Raw genomic sequence first — 15,505 nt, forward strand, 5'->3', positions numbered from 1 at the left:
GTTTACATGTAGAACGGAAGTGTTTGTCAGGCACACGTTCATAAGTGAGAATGATGATGAGCGTTTGATAAACCCATATTTCATGAGTTATTTTGTGCTTAGTTTGAGTGATTTATTCAATCCTTCACCCACTTATTCATATTAATTACATGGTTTTACTTTCCCTTCCTTATTATGTGATGTATGTGAAAAACATGTTTCCTAAGCTTTAAAATTAATCATTTTAATTACCTTTATTTCCATTCGATGCCGTGATTAGTGTGTTGAGTAGTTTCAGATTTTCTAAGGTAGAATGACTTAAAGGATGGAAAAGAAAACATACAAAAATGGAAGGAAAGTGCGAAACAGAGTTTTGAAGAAACTGGCATCCACGCGATCGCATGGACGACGCGATCGCGTGCCAGGCGCGAAGAAGCAGCGACGCGACTGCATGACTGACGCGGCAGCGCGACTTGAGCATAGCGCATTCGATGCGGACGCGTAACCGACGCGACTGCACCACAAGGAAAACTCCAGATGACGCGACCGCGTGACCCACGCAGACGCGTGATAGAGGCCACATATCAGAATTTACAGAATACGCCCCCAGCGATTTCTGAAGCCCTTTTGGCCCAAATCCAGGTGCAGAACACATAGACTAGAGGCTATAAAGTGGGGGAATGCATCCATTCAAGAGAGAGCTCGCATTTTACTACTTTCCATGATTTAGATTTAGTTTGAGAGAGGTTCTCTCCTCTCTCTCTCTTAGGATTAGAATTTAGGACTTCTCTTAGTTTTTAAGAGTGACTCTCGATCCAGGTTTAATATTTACTTTAATTTATGTTTCTATGCTACTTTTACTTTAATGCTTTTATTCGTATCTACAGATGTTGCCCAATTGGCTTATGAATTATTCCATGTTACAGATTATTATTTGAATTAATGATTATTCGAGGTATTTCAGTTATTGATTGCTTTCTCTTTAATTTGTGTTACCATTGCTTTCCATCTAAGGACATTTTTATTCCAGCAAGTTTACTTTTTCCCCTTTTGGTCTTGGTTAAGAAATCAGTAACTCAACATTATCAAACTCAACATAACTGATAATCGCTATCTTGCTAATTGAACTGAACTTCAATAATCCCAACTTTTTCTTAGGAAATAAATAGGATTGGAAGGTCAAACTAATTAGTCCCTTGACTTTCCTTTGCTCTAGCAAAGGTTAACTAAGTGGAATTTAGATTCAACTTTCATTATTGTTGAGAGAGATAACTAAGTCGGACTTCCAATTTCTCTTACCTTGCCAGAAGTTTGCTTTACAGTATTTATTTATTTTAATTGCCATCTACTTTACTTGTCATTTAAATCACTTGCTTCTCACCTTCTAAACCCCGATTACAACCTTTATAGCCACTAATAAGAACATACTTCCTTGCAGTTCCTTGAGAAGACGACCCGAGGTTTGAATACTCGGTTAACAATTTTTAAGGGGTTTGTTACTTGTGACAACCAAAACATTTGTATGAAAGGACTTTTGAAGGTTTAGAAACTATACTTGCAACGAGGATTTATCCACAAATTTCTAGACCACGCAAAAGTTCTCTCATCAGCGTCACATAATCATCACATTCATCATGTTCTTGTGTGTGAATGAATATCTTAGAGAAGAAATAGGCTTGAATTGAATAGAAAAACAATAGTACTTTGCATTAATTCATGAGGAACAGCAGAGCTCCACACCTTAATCTATGGTGTAGAAACTCTACCGTTGAAAATACATAAGAACAAGGTCCAGGCATGGCCGAATGGCCAGCCTCCCAAAGAGGGTTCAGTCATCAAAACATGATCAAAAGATGTCTAACACAATACTAAAAAGTTCTATTTATACTAAACTAGTTACTTGGGTTGCAGAAATAAGTAAATGATGCAGAAATCCACTTCCGGGCCCACTTGGTGTGTGCTTGGGCTGAGCATTGAAAATTTCACATGTAGAGGTCTTCCTTGGAGTTAAACGCCAGTTGTAACCTGTTTCTGGCGTTTAACTCTACTTTGCAACCTATTTCTGGCGTTTAACTCCAGAATAGGGCAGAAAGCTGGCGTTGAACGCCAGTCTGCGTCGTTTAAACTCGGGCAAAGTATAGACTATTATATATTGCTGGAAAGCCCTGGATGTCTACCTTCCAACGCACTTAAGAGCGCACCATTTGGACTCTTGTAGCTCTAGAAAATTCACTTTGAGTGCAGGGAGGTCAGAATCCAACAGCATCTGCAGTCCTTCTTCAGCCTCTGAATCTGATTTTTGCTCAAGTCCCTCAATTTCAGCCAGAAATTACCTGAAATCACAGAAAAACACACAAACTCATAGTAAAGTCCAGAAATGTGAATTTATTTAAAAACTAATAAAAATATACTAAAAACTAACTAAATCATACTAAAAACTATGTAAAAACACTGCCAAAAAGCATATAAATTATCCACTCATCACTCTAGCAAGTCATTCTCTTGGCGATCCTACTCAAAACGCCACAGACAAGGTCGAATCTTCTGGATCAGAGAACGCTACTTCTTGGATTCTAGCCTATACCATGGAGACCTTAATCTCCCCGGAGATCGGCTGAACTGGTGTCTCGAGAAGTCTCCAACGAAATCGTGGATTAACCGTCTGAGAGATGTATAAACATAGCTGTTGGCTTGTGCTTTTCTTCCAGGTATTCACACGAACCCAAGTAGATGCGGGTGTTTGTCAGGCACGTTCATCTTAGTGTGATGAACAGAGCTAATTTGTTAGATCATCCTGTTCATCACGTTAAAGATCGGATATACATCTTAGAGATAAATCAAACACAGATCGAAGAAGAAACAATAGTACTTTTATTAATTCATAGGACTCAGCAGGGCTCCTCCTCTCAACCTAGGAGGTTTAGAAACTCATACTGAGGTAGAAAAAATAATGATAAACATGTATAACGAGAAAAGTGATGTAAGTTGTTCGAATGACATGAATAAAATCCCTTAAATACTAAGCTAATGACTAGTAAGGGTACAACAGTCTTTTTAGTGCTAAAATCCACTTCTAGGGCCCACTTGGTAAGTGTTTGGGCTGAGATTGATGAGATCTATGTGCTATGAGGTCTTCTGGATGTGGAACGCCAGCTAGGGAGTCATCTCTGGGCGTTTGAACATTGGGCTCTACTTCCTTGGGCGCTGGATGCCGGAAAAGGGCAGGAAGCTAGCGTTGGACGCCAGTTTTGGGCCTTCTAATCGGAAACAACTATTATATATTGCTGAAAAGCTCTGAAAGTCAGCTTTCCCGAATTACAAGAGGAGGATTAATTTTAGGAGCTCCGAGCTTGTGGGGAACTTCATCAAAGCTTGGTAAAATTGGTTGGAAATTCTGACAATCACCTGAAGACCAAGCATTGGTGGAAGTTCAAGGATGAATTCAAGCACAAGCCACCTTGATAAGAGCTCACCAAATTGTCCAACTTTAAGGACAATAAATAAAAGTTCTAGGTGAGAGACACCCCATCATGGTAATCTCTTTCTATTCTCTTGTGTATATAGTTGATAAATGAATTGAGTTACCATTGTTAGGTACTTTCTTTCTATCACTCTTATGTATATTGCCCTTAGATGTTAGTTTTTTTTACTAGATTTGTACTTTAAGTTGTAGGTTACTTGTTTTGAATTGCATCTTTGTTTTGAATTGTATTTTTGGTTTGAATTGTTTAGTTGCATGTTTGAATAGTTTTTAGAAGTTAGGAATTTTGTTAATTTTGAAATTTCGTTGGTTTTAAACTGTAAATAGTTGGCTAAAAAAATCTTGTTTTTGTTTGAGTCTTATGTAATAAAAAAAGAGAGAGTCACATGTACGCTTGACCATGCGTGCGCGTGACCCCACAGAATCTGAACGTAACAAGATCACGTGTGGACTGTGCCATCGCACGGTCTAAACAGATAGTTGTTCCAAGACCGAGCGGAAACAGTGCATTTAGCACAGTTCCAATGCACGCGTACACGTGCCCCACGCGCACACGTCGCACTCCCATTTTCCCATTTTCCGCGTACGTGTGACATTCTGCGTATGCGTGACCGCCCCCTGCTCACATACTCTTCTTTTCTTTTCTTCTCTTCTCTCCATTTCTTTTCTTCTTTTCTCTTCTCTTCTCTTCTTTCACTCCTCCAACCACCATCCATCACTATCATTCACCATCCACCATTATCTCCTTTGGTTAGTTAGTTTAATTTTCTGTTTAATTTTTTGGGAAATCATCAGTTAGGAATTTTCACAAAATAATTACGTTGAAGTACATATCCAAACCAACAATTAGCCCTCAATCAAAGTTTAATTTGTTTTTCACTTAAGCAAACCAATAAAAATTGAGAGTATTTAAACCTTAGATCGTCTCTCAAGGAATTACAGGAAAGTGTGCATGTTGTTGGTTGTGAGGTATTTTTCGGGTTTTTGTAATAAGAGATAAGAAATATAAATAACAAGAAAATAAGTTAACAACTAAGATAATGTAAATGCTAAAAGGATACTCATGGTAAGGATTAAGAGTCAAGGTTTTCTATCTTGTATCATTGACCACAACATAGTAATTACAAAGGATTAATTCCACTTAGTTTTCCTCTAACATTGGAGGGTTAAGTCAAGTGGACATAATTGATCCTAAAACCAATTAACAACCCTAAATCACTAATGAAACTGGACATCAGTGATATCAAGGGACCAAAGTCCTCAATCACAAGCCAAGAGTATAAAAATCTACTCTAAAACCCAACCAAGCATTTTATCAAACACTTGGAACGCATAAAAGGAAAGCATGGTAAAATAGCAAGAAATGTAAAATCTATGACTAGAAAATGCAAGATAACAATAATAACAACTCAATTAAAAAATAAGAAACATAAAACATAAATTGCATTAATAGAAATAAAAATCAACAAGAGTGCTAAAAAACAAAAAAGTGACCAAAATGAGAAATAGCAAATAAAACTAAAAGAACAAAGATGTAAGAACAATAAATTACAAGGAAACTAAATCAAAGCAACAATTAACACTACAAGAATATGGCCGATTAGCTACCACAAAAAGAGTCGTAAAATCATCGCTAATCTGACGCAAAATATAATTTAGGACGGATTAGCTACCACGTAGCAACTAATGCTTTCCTCGCTAATTACAAGTCGCAGATCAGTGAGGCAAACAGAACGGTCGCTAATTCATCGGAAAGTTTTTTAGCTACCGAATAGATAGTCGCAAATCCATCACTAAAGTAAAAGCTAATTCCATAGAAGAAATAGACTAAACGGTAATCGCTAATTAGCGACAAACTCTACTGTAGCAGACTCATCGATAAATGCAAGCTAACTTCGTAGACAAAATGGAATGCTTAGTTGATGCTAATTAGCGAGGAATTTTTTCGAACCTAACTCGTCGCAAGTTATCCGCTAATATGATCGCAAATTTATCACATTTTGTAGCAAATCTATAGCTAATCTTTGAAAATCCTTAATCAAATTTGTAAGAATTTTGTCGCTAAACAATAGCTATTTTAAATGAGAAAGTAGAGTTATGATGTAGTCGCTAACTTGCTAGGAAATAATATGTAATCAATTAGTTATAATACTATCACAAAATATCATCGCAATTTCATTTTAAACTAGTAACTAATCGATAGATATCTCATAAATGTTTTAGTCGCAATAGAATCTTTAATTTCTCACCATCATCAATAGCAAGTATGTCGCTATACTAAAATAAACCTCTATTTTTTCTATTTTAGTCATTAAACTAAAAAATATCACATTCAGAATAAATTAGTTCATCAAAATTATACACGTTTAAAAAAGTTCAGACCATGTTTCAAGAAAGTAAGTATTGAAGCTTAACCTGATAATAACCAAGTATTTGGACTTGATCAAATGCCTACTCTATATTTTCAATAGCTTGAAATAAGATGACTTAATTAGTAAACTATGCAAGCAAAAGTGAAAAATACACATCTCGGTTCCTCATTTCACATTGAAAATTTAAAAAAAATGAAAAATGAAAACAACACCTAAAACTTGGCATATCAATTGCACAAAGAACATGTCCGCCAATTCCACCTTCAGTTTCACCAATATTGTCACTTATACTGTGATCAAACTGCAAAAATGTCACGAAAAAATAACATCAATAAATAACAGCACATCAGTAAATTAAAACCAAAAACAGAACAATAAATTATTTAAAGAGAGATAAATTAATTCACATAACCACAAATAATGGTCATATATAATAAAGATGTATTCTACTGGACCAAATTCATTAAAAAATAATTAACAAACTACTCAAGCCAAAACTATTCACAAAATTATCCTTTGTATGTCAACCAGTTACAATGGTTACTGATATATTTTGAAATAGGAAATTAGAAATATTACAAGTATTTTGACAACACATGCTCCCTCATGGTCTCATCAGTGTCATATCAACTCATCCCATGCAAGGTAATAGCAAGAAGAAACATAAAATATATGATGACAACAAATAGAAAAACCAAGAAAATAAACTCCCTACCACCGTCATATATAAAGAGGTCTGACATTCATTTATAAGATTAGGATTGTAACATAAGGATTTACCTTTCACTTTCAATCATTCTTAGAAGACCGGTAACAGTTTTGTGTTCAACTTCAGGAGATAATGAAAGATGTTAGTTGAAAAGTTGTAAGCCCATGTCCCATAAGGACCGTACATTTGCTGTTTGCTTCACATATGTCCTATCCAGATACAAGGCTATACCCCGAATCATCAACATTTGGCCACAAAGATCCTGCCAACATCTCTCAACTAGAGATAGAAAAACAACCAAATCTGGGCTTTGTCCAACCAAAGACTGCAAAGCTGTAGATATATGTGCTTCACATTCCGTTTCAATTCGCTGATAAAGATTTCCAGTCATTTTATATATGCAAAGATCACTGACAGCCTACAGAAGAGTTCACCATAAAATACTAATGAGCAATTTCACCATAAAATTCACAGGGCAAACCCAAGCCAACCCAACTGTGAATAATAAATAATAACAGAATATCTAGGAATACCTGATAAAGCTTTTCCAAATCATAAGAGTCGGGTTGCTTCAAGAATATAGAACAAATAGCATACTTTAATTTTGCCCATGTAACCTCCTCAAAATTTGTGGGTAGTGTTGGCTTACCTTTGAAAGTAAAACAGGGATGTATGAATAATAAATTTAGAAGTTGTCCCTTTGTAAAGCTAAATATTCAAACTTATTTACAATACTACTGTGCCAATTTGTTTTCCAAAGAAAAACAAGAAACTACAAATATGTTCTGCTTCCACATAAAGAAAACAAGCTTACAGTACCACCATGTGTTACATATACATTCACTATAATTATAACCAATGTTGCGAGAACCGGACTGGTTAATGAACCGGTAAGATAACTGGTTCACTGGTTTAATGGTTCGACCGAGGTTCAACCGAGATTCAACCGGTTTTAATAAATTTTAAACAAAATTATTAAAATTTAAATATATAATTTCAAATATTTAAATTCAATTATTTCTAACCTAATAAAATTTAAAATTTTACCTTTTTAACTAAACAAAACTCTAATCATCAAAAATCATAATCATTATTGTTTGTTTCAAGATTTCCATCATAGATAGGATTTTCAAAGCACAGCCACAGAAAAAATTCTATTCGTGCACTACATACTTGATGACATCTCATATCATAATAATCTTACTTTCTTACTTACCACTACTACATGATTTATATTTCTAGGACATGAACATCATAGATATTAGGTAATCACAATTCAAAACAAAATGTAAACACGGGCTTGAAAACTAGAAAATGGGGGATTAAGAAAAATTATCTTGTTTAACCAATGATTTGAATGGGCTTAACATTAGGTTTCTTAACTTCAGCCTTGGGAACAGTGACAGTAAGAACACCATTCTCTATGGATGTCTTCACCTGATCCATCTTAGCATTCTCACGAAACCTAAACCTCTGCATGAACTTGCCACTCACTCACAATATCAGCCATACCCAAATCAGAAAACCAGCAACAGTATTATTCCAGAAAATTAGCAACATCATTTCAAAAAATCAACAACTCAACAACTCAGGATAATAAAAAATGATCAAAATCAGTAATGCAGTACTATTAACTCAGCAAATCAAGATCACAAAAATAGTAAGACCAGCAACTCAATCAACACCTATTAACAAAAGTACAAAAACAAGTAAAAATAATTCAAGCAGTATTATTTACCGGAGAAGGGTCGTTAGCTCGACGGCAACACAGAGAGATCGAGAGCTCAACGGCGACACACAGAGATCGAGAGCTCAACGGCGACATAGAGAGAGGGCTCGACAGCGATAGAGAGGGCTCGACTGCAATAGAGAGAGACGACGGCGAAGGGAAGAAAAACGACGACAGGCGACGAGTATACCTTCACCTTCTATAGGCGATGATTCCTGATGCCACTACGGTCAGTTCCACCCGGTGGTGGCGATGAGACCTAGCGACGCGAGGAGATAGGATCCAAGAGAAGAGGATCGGTGACAACGAGGCTGGACGCAAGCTAAGGAGACGAGTTTGTCGGCGACGACGGTGCTGGGAACTGGGCGGTGGCTCCTGGCTTTCTGCTGCTGTTGGCTGGGAGAGAGAAAGAAAAAGGGGCTAGGGTTCCGTGGAATGCAGACAGAGGGGGGCCTAGGTTCTGCGTGAGTGAAAGAGAGAGAAAATGGGGGAGGGTTTATATATTTTTTATTTTTTTCATTTTTTAAATTAAAAACCGAAAAAAACCGTTCAGTTCAAACAGTTCACCGGTTAACCGTCAATTCAACTGGTTTTTTTTACCAGTTTTTAGCCAGACGGTTTTGTACTTCAACCGAACCGATTAGATGACCGGTTCTCAGTTAATCCAGTTGAACTGGCCGATTTAGTTCGATTTTCAGAACAATGATTATAAAACAACCATAATAAAATACAAAGAAGTTTAGATATAGAAGACTAGAATTTATTGATAGATATCTCTAAATTAATTCCCATGATATCGTATCTTACATTATATAAAGTGAATTTCAATTTTGATGCATTGAGTCTTGCATTTGCATGACCATTCAAGTAGCGCCGATGGCGGAGTAGCAGGAGCACGATAGGAGACGTTGAGTCTCTGACTGTGGGTGTGGGAGACTGATATTCGGCGCAGGAATCATTGAAGAGACAATGTTAAGGAGGGTTAGGTTAGGTCATTTGGGGTTGTTACAAGCATTTGTCTTTCTCTTTCTATGGCGGTGGCTGCAATGATAAAAGGAAGTTATTATGAGATAATGAGATTTTCAATTTTTAATTTAAAGTACTGTAAAGAGCGCTTATACACAATTTTTTATTTGAAGTAATGGAAATGGCGCTCATTTGTGCGTTTTTAATTTTGAAATTAAACATTTTTTAAATTAATATAATTTATTTTTTTTTGAGTTATTAATTTTTTTGTTTTTAAATTTTTATTTTGATTTTTTACAAAAAAAAAAGTAAATTTTAAAAAAATTTTATAAGATAGATAAATTTTTTTTTAATAAACATGAAAAATCTTAATTCACTATTTTTTATGGTTAATCGAACTAAGTCTATAACTATCAAAACCGAACCAACAATCAATCTAGTCAAATTACTGGACATTTGGTCAGTGGTTCAACCGGTGGGTTATTGGTCGAACCGTTTAATCCGATAATAATTTAATAAATATATAAAATTATAATAAAATCAAATTTTAAATATTAAAAATAAAAATTAAATGATAATAACATTTTATATTATTTAAATTTAATTTAATTAAATTATATGTAAATTATGATATAATTTATACTTTTATATAATAGATAAAATAATGAGTAAATATAATAAAAAATCTACTTGTGGCACATATAAAATAATATGGTATATATATAATTATAAGCATTACATCTATTGAAGATTCACTTGTCACAGTGAGATGGAGGCTAACCTTAGAGAGCCACTTTTTGAAGGAGATTCAAATAGATGCTTCTATAGCGATCCACACCCTACTAGTCTACATGTGGAGTGTGTGGGTCAAGGAAAAAGTGTGGGACAACTGCCTAAACCGAGTTCGGTTTGTGATAAAATCGTTCGGTTTTTAACTATTTGACTGCCGTTGACCGAGTTAATTGCAAGTCTGGTCTTAATAATGGACCGAATCGGATAGGACATCAGTTCACTGGTTTTTCAGTCGAACTGGCCAGTCCGGTCCGATTCTGATAACTATGGCTAAGTCGTTTAGACTTTCATTTTTACGAGTTTGATTTTAGAGTCAAATATTCATCTATTTAAATCAAATATCCATCTTTTACTCACTCTCAGGTTTAAGGATCGAACGTTAGAGACGCCACTTTTTGAAGGGAATTCAAATAGATGCTCCTACAGTGATCCATACCCTGCTGGTCTACGTGTGGAGCGCACGAGTCAAGGAGGAAGTGCGGGTCAACTGAGTAAACCGACTCCAATTCGCGAAAAAATCACCTGGTTTTCAAGGGTTTGACCGTCGTTGACCGAGTTAATTGCAAGTCTGAGCTTAATAATGAACCAAATCGGATAGGGCATCAGTTCATTGGTTTTTTTATTGAACCGGCCAACCGGTTCGGTTCTGATAACTATGGCTAAGTCATTTAGACTTGTATTTTTATGAGTTTGATTTTAGAGTCAAATATCCATCTATTTAAGTCATGTAAACGAGCTAGTCCGACAGATTTGGCTCATTTTGACGATCCTAATTAATTCAAGAGCTAGCTCAAATTAATCTTTATTGAATGAATTCTAAAATGATTCTAATTAATAATAATCATATACAAATAAATCCTTATATATAACAATTTAATTATCTTATCTATTATATATTTTTTTAGTATATTTTGTGATTGAAAATATTTTTTATGAACATTATGCTCCTATTTTTAAAAAATATTGAATTTTTAAACTTGTCTTTAAAATATATTAATTTAAAACTTCAATTCAAATTAACAGCAAACTTTCCATTAAAAATAATGATTGATTTGTGATCTAATAGGGAAAAAATCTTTTTTAAGAAAAACATTTTGATTTTAGTTGTTTGTAACATTTTTTAGAATTGACATCTTGCTAGAATATTGTAAATTATTACTTATTAAAAACTAGCTAGCTAATTATTAGTCACAACTTTGGGACTTTAATTATTCTCTCATTTAAAATAACTTTAGATTAGTGATAAAATTATGACAAATTACATTAGCGTGCTTGGCAATTCCATGAATTTTCCATGGATTTATATAAAGGTTAGAGATTAATATTAACATGAAATAAGGACAGAATAAGGACTAACATTTTTTCTCAAAAATTAGAAGTAACATAAAATAAGCGAAGAAAGTCTAACAGTTGTTAATCGGTCGCTAATTCCTAACTAAATAAGCTTTTGATTAGTGACTTAATTGCGACCAGTTACTTCTAAAATTTCCTCGGTTAGCTTTGGAGTTGTTAAAACTATGCTACGAATTTCCAACGAGATTAGCGAGTAACTTGCTACAAAATAGGTAGGATATAGCTTTTGCTTTGTGACAAGATTGCAATTGCCAAATCGCTCGCTAAATTAAAATTGCGATAACTTAGTGACAAATGTATTTCGCTCGCTAATCAGCGACTTGAAATCAGCGAATGAAAGGTGTCAGTTGTTAAACGGTCGCAAATTTCTCACTACTTAGGTACTAGGCACTCAATATCCGTATTTCCACTTTAGCGACTAATTAGCAAGGAACACTTTCCTAGCTGAATGATTTATCCATTGCAACGAGTTAGTAACGACTGCTTTTTTTTTTCGCTACCCTAATTTTGAATTTTTACAATATTATGCAACAAATTAGCGAGAAACTAGTTGCTCGCTAAAAATAAAAACTTTAGTGACAAATTAGCTACAAATTTTTCCATCGCAAAATGCATTTCAAGTCTTTGTAACGGATTAGCTAGTAACATTGTTCCTCACTAATTATCCCTTTCGCACAAAGTTTATTTAGCAACGAACTAGTGTGTGAATTGTTTCTCGCTAATTGTATATCAAACACTTGTGATGGAATAGTGACAATAATATCCCTTACTACTTTACTTTTATTCGATTGAACCCTAAAGTGACTGATTTCCTAGAACATTGTCAGTCGCTAATTAATTTGTGACAAATTAGCGAGGAAATTTTTCCCGATCTTTTTTTAGCTACAAAAGTCAATCTGCGAGAAACAAACTTACTCATAAATCTCTCGCTAATCACTCTCTTTTATCAAGTTCAGATATTTTGTGACCGCTCATTAATTTTGTCGTTAGTGCGTCACTAATTCCTCGCAAGTTAGTGACGGATTAGTGACAAAAAATATATCTCACAAAAATTCGTCGCTAATTTGTCAAATTCTTGTAGTGTAAAATCTAAACCTAAGGAAAATCTATCCTAAATCTAATCTAATTCTAGAGAGGAGAGAGAGCTTCTCTCTTTAGAATATGACCTAAAGCATATTACTATACTATCCTAATTGCTCCCTGAAGAACGAAACTCTCGCGCGATCTAGAATTTTCACAATTAAATTCCCGTTGTAAGTATAGCTTCTAGACTGACAAGAATTCATTTCTTACAAAAATTTTGGTTGTCACAAGTAACAAAATTCAATGAAATTTATAACCGAAGTATTTAAACCTCGGGTCGTCTTCTCAAGGAATTGCAGGGAGGTATGATTTATTATTGGTTATGTAAAAAGATATGTTTTTGGGTTTTTTAAAATAAGGAACAAGTAATTTAAATGACAGAAAAAATAAATTAATAATAATAAAATCTCTTGGCAAGGTATAAGAACTGGACGTCCTATCCTAGTTATCCTTATCAGGTGTGAAGAGAATTAGATTCTGCTCCCACTTTTAATTAACCCTTGCTAAACAAAGGGAAGTCAAGTGGACAAATTAATTTGATCCTCAGGTCCTAGTCAACTCCTATGGAAAGACTAGAGTTATTGGAGTACAAATTAACCAGCAGAGAATTTCAATTTCAATCAACAGCTGAGTTTGATAACTCAAGTGTTGCTAATTACTCAACCAAAGCCAAAAGGGAAGAAAATCTACTTGAATGAAAATAATTTGGATACATAAATTAAAGAAAGCAATCATAAGTCTGAAATACCTCAAATAATATTAAATAGAATATTCAAATCTTAACATGAAAAGGTTCATAAGCCAATTTAGGAACATTAACAAGTAAAAGCATTGGAATAAATAAAAGCAGAAAATAAATTAAAGGAACTTTGAACCTGTGATTGTAGAAGCAATCCTAAAATAAGAGAAATGCTAATCCTAAATCCTAAGAGAGAGGTCTCCTCTCTCTCTCTCTCTCTCTCTCTCTCTCTCTAAAACTACATCTAAAACCTAAAATTGTGTATATTAAAGCTTGATTCATGAATGAATGGATTTCCCCACTTTATAGCCTCTAATCTGTGTTTCTGGGCCAAAAACTGGGCCAGAAACAGCGATTTCTGGTACGTACAAGTCGTTGCAAAGTGACGCGGAAGCGTCGTCCACGCGTTCGCGCGGATTGTGTTTTTGCCAGGTCATGCGTCCGGGTGATCCACGCGTTCGCGTCGCCTGGCTTTAAGGCAGTTATGACAAATTATATATCGTTGCAAAGCCCCGGACGTTATCTTTCCAACACAACTGGAACCGTATCATTTGAATCTCTGTATCTCAAGTTATGACCGTTTTAGTGCGAGAGGGTCAGGTTGACAGCTTTGCAGTTCCTTCAACTTCTTGTATTCCTTCCACTTTTGCATGCTTCCTTTCCATCCTCTGAGCCATTCCTGCCCTGTAATCTCTGAAAACACTTAACACACATATCACAGCATCGAATGGTATAAAGAGAAGATTAAATATAGCAAATTTAAAGCCCAAAGAAGCATGTTTTCAATTATAGCACAAAATCAGGAAGGAGAATGTAAAACATGCATTTTGTATGAACAAGTGTATGAAAGATTGATAAAATCCACTCAATTGAGCACAAGATAAACCATAAAATAGTGGTTTATCAACCTCCCCACACTTAAACAATAGCATGTCGTCATGCTAAGCTCAAGAGAAGCTATAAAGGAGTGAAGAGGAATGGTAGAATGTATAAAATGCAACCTATCTATATGGATGCAACTACATGCTAAGATGTTTCTATCTACTTGGTTAAAAGTAATAAGCTCTTCAAGACAAACATAAATCAGATTTCACTAATTCAAATTATACAATAAAAGACAAGTAAACTTGTAAGAAGATAGCTCATGAAAGCAGGGAACATAGAATTAAGCATTGAACCCTCACTGGTAGTGTGTATGCACTCTAATCACTCAAGTGTATAGGGTAATTCACTCTACTCTTCTCTAATCATGCTTTCTAAACTTTGTTCTTCATCTAACCAATCAACAAGTATTTAATGTACCAATGCAAACATCATGAGGTCTTTTCAAGGTTGTAATGGGGCTAAGGTAACGGTGAGGGTATATATATGGCTAAGTGAGCTATAAATTGAATCTTTAATTAACCTAAGCTTTCACCTAACATACATATACTCTATATAATTCTAATTCATGCCTAGCTACCCAAAATTCCCATTTTTGCATCACATACTCATGTATCAACTTTTCTTTAATTTTATCACATATGCATTGATTTTTCATTAACTTAACATTGGGGTAATTTTGTCCCCTTATTTATTTACTTATTTATTGAATTTATTTTTTTTATTTTTTTTATTTTTTATTTTTTATTTTTTTTATTTTTTTAAATAGAAAAATAAACATAACTTATCAATGCACATGGATTTTTAATTTTTCTAGTCTCACATGAGTAGGTACCCAAATTCCCAATATTTTATCAAAGTAAAAACATAACACATTCCCTTATTCACCCATATTCTCACAGTTTCCCCACACTTAATTGTTACACAATCCCTATCTTAAGCTAACCAAAGATTCAATTGGGATATTTAATTATTTTTCTGCTTAAGGCTAGTGATGTGGTTATAGAACAGAATAAATGGGGTTTTCAAGGCTCAAAGTGGCTGACAAGGGTGATTTAAAGGGTAGGCTTATTTGGGATAAGTGAGCTAATAAAATAATGGCCTCAATCATATGCAAGCATGTAAATACACTAAATAATGGACATATAGAATGGAACAAAGCAAAGATTGTAATCATAGAGAAGGAAACACACAAGAATAAAAGTTTATGGTTAAATAATGTAACCATACAAATAAACTCAAAATCTCACAGGTTGTGTATTCTTAGCTATAATTCATGTTCCGATTTACAACTTCAAACAAGTTTAACACAAAAAAAATTTTTTCAATTTAAATTAGTGAAATACTATAAAAATTTCTTGAAAAAGAAAATATTACTTCAACCAAGTATTAACTAAAAGCGTAAAATCAAAAAAACATG

This window comes from Arachis hypogaea, chromosome 19 (assembly GCF_003086295.3).
Source record: "Arachis hypogaea cultivar Tifrunner chromosome 19, arahy.Tifrunner.gnm2.J5K5, whole genome shotgun sequence".
Taxonomy (NCBI): domain Eukaryota; kingdom Viridiplantae; phylum Streptophyta; class Magnoliopsida; order Fabales; family Fabaceae; genus Arachis; species Arachis hypogaea.